General features: G+C 34.5%; 1 pseudogene; it reads left to right on the top strand.

Moving 5' to 3' along the window:
• Positions 1-1,721: 1,721 nt before the first annotated feature.
• On the top strand, positions 1,722-2,935 carry LOC100921815 (annotated as a pseudogene).
• The last annotated feature ends 4,273 nt before the right edge of the window (positions 2,936-7,208 follow it).

Here is a 7,208-nt window from a genome sequence, read left to right as displayed (position 1 = left end):
GATACTGGAATGGTTTGCCACTTAATTTTCTAGCTCATTTTATAGTTAGAAAAACTGAAACAAACAGTCTTAAGTGACTTTCCCAGAGTCACTTAGCTAATTAGTAATTCAAAGTAATTCAAATTCAAATTCAAATTCTGAGGCTGAATTTGAACTCGGGTCTTCCTGATTGTCGTTCCATAGTCCATCTACTAAGTCACATAGTTGATACATACACATACACACAACATATATACTTACATGATCATATATGTATGTATGTATACATGCACACATGTAAATATGGTATATGTAATTATTTCACATATTATTTTTACTAATTTTACTTTATTGTTGTTATTGTTATTCTATCTCTCATTGATTTTGTACATTAAGTTCTTAGAAGCTGCCAGAAAGACAGATAAGAGAGCTCACACATAGGATTTTAAAATGACTGAGGGAGGATTTTGAATTTGGATCTTCTTAAATCTAAGCCAAATTCTTTTCTTACTAGATTTGGCTTGCACTACATAATTAATTTTTTTTAAAGAACATGTTTTTATTTAATAGACTATAGGTTTCCACAATAGTGTTGAATATTTTTCAGCTACACTTTATACCTTTGCCATCAACCAGTACACTGCTCTGCACAGAGGAGTTACTTAATTTATTCAATTGAATTGAATGCTTAGCTTTCCTAGACATTTTAAAAGAGGAGCTTTAGTGTGAGTCAATATAGAACAATTTTAAATGCTAAGTAAAAACAGTATCAAATTAATCATTAAGTTTAGGAAAATAGGAGGAAAAAAAGAACAGCATTTTAACTATAGTAGAGCAGTACAATACAATACAATACAAATTTCATTCATTATGTCTTATAAATCCCATTACCAAGACCCATGCTTTCGTTTACTTCACTAATACTGAATGAAGGCTGGGTTGCTAGGCATTCAACCTGAAAATGCATCATTATACTAATTCTGGTCTAAAGCCTGTGGGCAAGATCCATTAAGTCATTATGCAGGAATAAACCAGATATTCATGGTGTTGAACATAAGGATTTACATCATTTTCCCATCGTCCATGTCTTGATTAACGGCTCCATTTGGGAGAATGCTTAGTAAAGTATCAAGGAGAATTAGGTTGTCATAGGGAGATGTAATACTAATACTAGACTATTTGCAAGAAATTGGAAAATGACTCCAATTACTGAATGTGGATTTTTCTCTGCCAGAAGGAAACAGGAGGGGTTTATTTTATAAAATAGAGAAATCACAAAACTGAATTTTTTTTTTCCTTTGGATATTTCATCCTCTCTGCTTTTGGTAAAAGAATCTCAAAATAAATTAATGATTTATTATAAAATTCTCAGTAGTGCTTAATGCTATTAATTTTGTTTTAATTAATTATATTTGTAATTGGTATAATTATTATGAATCAATTTCATATCTGGCTTCTTGTTTACCTGACTGAGGTTTTTTTGTTTTTGTTTTTGTTTTTGTTTTTGAGAGAGAGGGCTATCAGGATCATACATCTGTGTCTTTCTCTAAAACTTGAAGAAGTCTTAGTGATCCCTTAGTGTCCTTTCCCCCTTCATTTTGGCCAGGATCACTTAGATACTAAATAAGCACTGAGTAAAAGATTAGAATGAAGGTGAGGAATGAAGGGAAAATCAGTTTCATCATTGACTTTGTGATTCTGGGAGATTCTACCAGCCATCTTATGCTTCTGTTTTTGAACAAATGTTGGGAAACCAACCATCACAATTCAGATCTTCATTAGAGGATATTGTGGAACTTACCGGTAAAGGCCAACACAAGTATTTTGTTTTTGGTCCTATAAGATTAAAGGAATTTTGGGCATCAATTTTAGTAAATGAGTGGTATATAGAGAAGTGGAAAATACTAAGTGGATTAAGACTTTGGAAAACTTTATTAATGATCAGCATTAAACAGTAGAATATGAAATAAAAAGCAGATGGTATTTTCTCCCCTTATGATAAGCAGTAAGGAGATTGCTGTATACTCAGAACTGGTAGATAAGAGAAAAAATGTTTTGTGTCTCCTAAATTCTCTTTGTTATCAGAAAAAAAAGTCCTATTTAGATTCTTGCTGAAAAAGAGGACAGATTATTAAACTATTCAAAACACAATTCCTTTTCGGAGTAAGAGTTAAAAGAAAAATTAGTAAATGCATATATAGGGCACATCAGAAATTAAATGACTAAGGATGGCTTGATATATCAATTATATTCTTTATCTTTCTTCCTCAAGCCCCTCTTCATTCCAATCAGGAGTCCATGTGGCTATCAAAGTGATTTTCCTAAATTCTAAATCTGATCATGTTATTGACCTGCTGAGTAAACTTTAGTGGCTTCCTATACATCCGGGATTGAATATAAAATCCCATATTTGTCATTTACAGTTTTTCAGACTGCCTTTCCCTTTCTGTGCTGCAGTTGTGCTCAGGCTTCAGAAGAGTCTTGCCTCTAGTATCCTTCAATGTGGAAAGTCTGACTTGACCCCAGTGAGACCAATGAAATAGCCAAGGCCAATTCTCATCAACAGGTCTGGAAGCTGATTAAAGATGCGCCGATCATCCAGTAGCTTGTTACTGTGCCTTCTTGTTTCAGATGCCAGAAAAGTACTCTAGCTCAGTGGAAAGGCAGGCACATGGGCAGTGGTAAGAGAAAGGGCACTGTCAAGGCTCCTATGCCCAAGAGGGTGACCTGGATGAGGGGAAGGGGGATTTTGCACCATCTACTCCAGAGATATCATGAATCCAGAAAGATTGTCCACCTTAGATGCCACAGTTTGTCCTCAAAGGTGAAGGGAAGTATGTCCAAGAACAAGCAAATCTTCATGGAGCACATTCATAAATTGAAGGCAGACAAAGCCCAGGAGAAGCTCTTGGCTGACCAGGCTGATACTTGCTGGTTCAAGATTAAGGAAGCATGAAATTGTTGGGAATACCATTTACAGGTTTAAAAGAGAGATCTTTAAGACTTTGTCCAAGTGAATGAATCCAACCATTCTGGAGAGTAGTTTGGAACTATGCTCAAAAAGTTATCAAACTGTGCATACCCTTTGATCCAGCAGTGTTACAACTGGGCTTATATCCCAAAGAGATCATAAAGAAGGGAAAGGGACCTGTATGTGCACGAATGTTTGTGGCAGCCCTCTTTGTAGTGGCTAGAAACTGGAAACTGAGTGGATGCCCATCAGTTGGAGAATGGCTGAATAAATTGTGGTATGTGAATATTATGGAATATTATTGTTCTGTAAGAAATGACCAACAGGATGATTTCAGAAAGACCTGGAGAGACTTACACGAACTGATGCTGAGTGAAACGAGCAGGACCAGGAGATCATTATATACTTCAACAATAATACTATATGATGACCAGTTCTGATGGAACTGGCCATCCTCAGCAATGAGATCAACCAAATCATTTCCAATGGAGCAGTAATGAACTGAACCAGCTACACCCAGAGAAAGAACTCTGGGTGATGACTAAAAACCATTACCTTGAATTCCCAATCCCTATATTTATGCCCACCTGCATTTCTGATTTCCTTCACAAGCTAATAGTACAATTTAAAAAAAAGACTTTGTCCAAGATGGAGAAGACTAAGAAATGATCATCCTTTAGCTCCTCTGTACATAATACCCTTCTGTTTGGCTCATACAATAGAATTTGACAAAATGTTAAAATAAAAGTTCTTTAGTTTTTGCCTCTTTTTGATTTTTGAATCTTCTTACATTCTCCTACTTTATACTTACTCTGTGATCTAGCTCTACTACTCTACCTGCTATTTCTCTTAAATCACCCCCACAGTCCCTCTCTGTATTGGCATTGAGCTTGAAATCAGGAGGAACTGAGTTAAAATTCAGCCTTTACTACTCACTAGTTATATGATCCTAGGTAAGCCAATTAATCTTTATCTGTCTCATTTTCTTAATTTACAGAATGGGAATGATACTACTACTGCTATCCCAGGATTATTATGAGAATAAAATGAAATGACGTTGATGAAATGTTTTGCAAAACTTAAATTATTATATACATTATAATTATTGTTATTGTTTTTATTATCATTAATTATTATTTCCATTGACTGTTCTTTATACTGAGAATGTGCTTATTTATAACTTTAAATTATTAGAATTTCTACTTTTGTTTCAGTTCCAGTGTTAAGTTCTCTGATAAACCTTTTCTAGTCCTCTCAGCTATCTATCTTCTCTTAGGTTAGTTTCCATTTAGTATATGTCTATCTTGTCTATGTTCCAATTTTCATATATATATATATATATATATATATATATATACATATATATATACATGTATGTATGTGTGTACCCAGTTATTATATACATGTATATATATATATGTATATATATATATATATATATATAAACACATAGGTAGGTAGATACATATAAACATATATATAGTCTCCCCTCCATTAGGGTAGGTATTATTTTTGTTTGTTTTTTTTTGCATCATCATTGCTTAGAACAATGTCTGATACATAGCAAAAGCATGATAAATACTTGTCAATTGATTGACTTTTTCACATGCAATCTCTCCTTTCCAACTAATTAGAACATAAGGTATGGCTATATTCATAAACAGATCAGTGGAGAAATCAGACTATGTCTTGTTACTGAGGGAAATAGAAAAGAAAGGTCACTAGTACCTTTAGGCTTCTGAGGTTAAAACATATTTTTCTCATTATAGTTTCATAAGATTCCCTTTTCATTTGAGAAAGTAGAACCCTCTGAAGCTTGCCTTTGTTGGGGGAGTGAGTTTGATAAGAAAAAAAAAAACTAAAATTAAAATACTTTTAGAAAAGAAAGTTGAATGGTCGGAGTTAGGAGAGGCAATAGGTTCCTAGCCTTTATATTACTTCCTTCTGGTGCATCCCATTTGAGAGAAAGTTCATCATAAGTGAGTTATTATAAGTCAGACACTGATTTAATAGAGCTGTAGTCCTGATGGGAAAAGGTTTACTAACCAAAAAATTCACACTATGGTGGAGTAGCTAAAAAACTGTCTGATAGAGTTATGGGCTTCTGCTATCAGGATAAGACCTTTTTTTTTTATTTTGAGATTAGGAACATGTACTTTATTTTAATGACTCCTATGGTTTTATAGGATGATTTTTTTTTTATTATAGTAACTTTTTATTGACAGAATCCATGCCAGGGTAATTTTTTTACAACATTATCCCTTGCACTCACTTCTGTTCTGATTTTTCCCTTCCACCCTCCACCCCCTCTCCTAGATGGCAAGCAGTCCTATATATGTTGAATATGTCGTAGTATATCCTAGATAAAATGTACGTGTGCAGATCCAAACAGTTTTCTTGTTGCACAGGGAGAATTGGATTCAGAAGGTAAAAATAACCTGGGAAGAAAAACAAAAATGCAGTTTACATTCATTTCCCAGTGTTTTTTCTTTGGGTGTAGCTGCTTCTGTCCATCATTGATCAATTGAAACTGAATTAGGTCTCTTTGTCAAAGAAATCCACTTCCATCAGATTACATCTTCATACAGTATCGTTGTTGACGTATATAATGATCTCTTGGTTCTGCTCATTTCACTTAGCATCAGTTCATGTAAGTCTCTCCAGGCCTCTCTGTATTCATCCTGCTGGTTATTTCTTACAGAACAATAATATTCCATAACATTCATATACCACAATTTACCCAACCATTCTCCAATTGATGGGCATCCACTCAGTTTCCAGCTTCTAGCCACTACAAACAGGGATGCCACAAACATTTTGGCATATACTGGTCCCTTTCCCTTCTTTAGTATCTCCTTGGGGTATAAGCCCAGTAGAAACACTGCTGGGTCAAAGGGTATACAAAGTTTGATAACTTTTTGGGCATAATTCCAGATTGCTCTCCAGAATGGTTGGATTCGTTCACAACTCCACCAACAATGCATCAGTGTCCCAGTTTTCCGCATCCCTCCAACAATCATCATTATTTTTTCCTGTCATCTTAGCCAATCTGACAGGTATGTAGTGGTATCTCAGAGTTGTCTTAATTTGCATTTCTCTGATTAATAATGATTTGGAACACTCTTTCATATGAGTGGTAATAATTTCAATTTCATCATCTGAAAATTGTCTGTTCATATCCTTTGACCATTTATCAATTGGAGAATGGCTTGGTTTCTTATAAATTAGAGTCAGTTCTCTATATATTTTGGAAATGAAGCCTTTATCAGAACCTTTAACTGTGAAGATGTTTTCCCAGTTTGTTGCTTCCTTCTAATCTTGTTTACATTAGTTTTGTTTGTACAGAAGCTTTTTAATTTGATGTAATCAAAATTTTCTATTTTGTGATCAATAATGGTCTCTAGTTCGTCTTTAGTCACAAATTTCTTCCTCCTCCACAAGTCTGAGAGATAAAGTATCCTATGTTCCTCCAATTTGTCTATAATCTCGTTCTTTATGTCTAAATCATGGACCCATTTTGATCTTATCTTGGTATACGGTGTTAAGTGTGGGTCCATGTATCAGGATAAGACTTAACCCAGCATCTCCAGTAAGTAATGAACAATTGGTAAGATCACAATAACATAAACTGCAGACATTAATAACTTTACAGTATCTAGAGTGTGTGTATGTCTGTGTGTCTATATATGTGTGTGTATATCTGAGTGCACATATCCCATTCACAGTCCCTTTGAATGTTAAATATTCCCACTGAAAATACTCATTTCTGAGATAGTCAACTCCATGTTCTCATCAAGGACAAGGTTTTATTGCCCTTTTAATTATCATGTGCCAGTCAGGCTACAACAAGCACTTTTTTGGAGAATCTGATCGAAAACAACCAAAGCCTTGGGAATAGTTCTGCTTCTAACTCAGTGTCTTCAGCCATCATCCTGGGAAGCAGACCTTGTGCAGAGGCAAGTGTTCCTGCTAAGTACTATAGTCAGACTACTGAAGACCTAGGAAAGAAATTTCTTTGAACCAAGTCTTTGGCACTGTCTAATGGTTCAGTATCAGAAACGGATATGACTTTATCAGTGGGAATTACAATAAAGAAGCATTATGATTAACTTTGCCTTTCCTGTACCTACAATTTTCCACCTACATTATCTCTACTAGAATGAGAGCTCCTTGAAAGCAGGGGATTTTAAAAAATATTTTTATAATTATTTTGATCCTTAAAACATAACAAAAATGTTACTTATTCATTCAGGACCCA

Source organism: Sarcophilus harrisii, chromosome 2, assembly GCF_902635505.1.
Source record: "Sarcophilus harrisii chromosome 2, mSarHar1.11, whole genome shotgun sequence".
Taxonomy (NCBI): domain Eukaryota; kingdom Metazoa; phylum Chordata; class Mammalia; order Dasyuromorphia; family Dasyuridae; genus Sarcophilus; species Sarcophilus harrisii.
The sequence above is the reverse complement of the archived record's forward strand: the minus strand, read 5'-3'. Positions and strand labels throughout refer to the sequence as shown.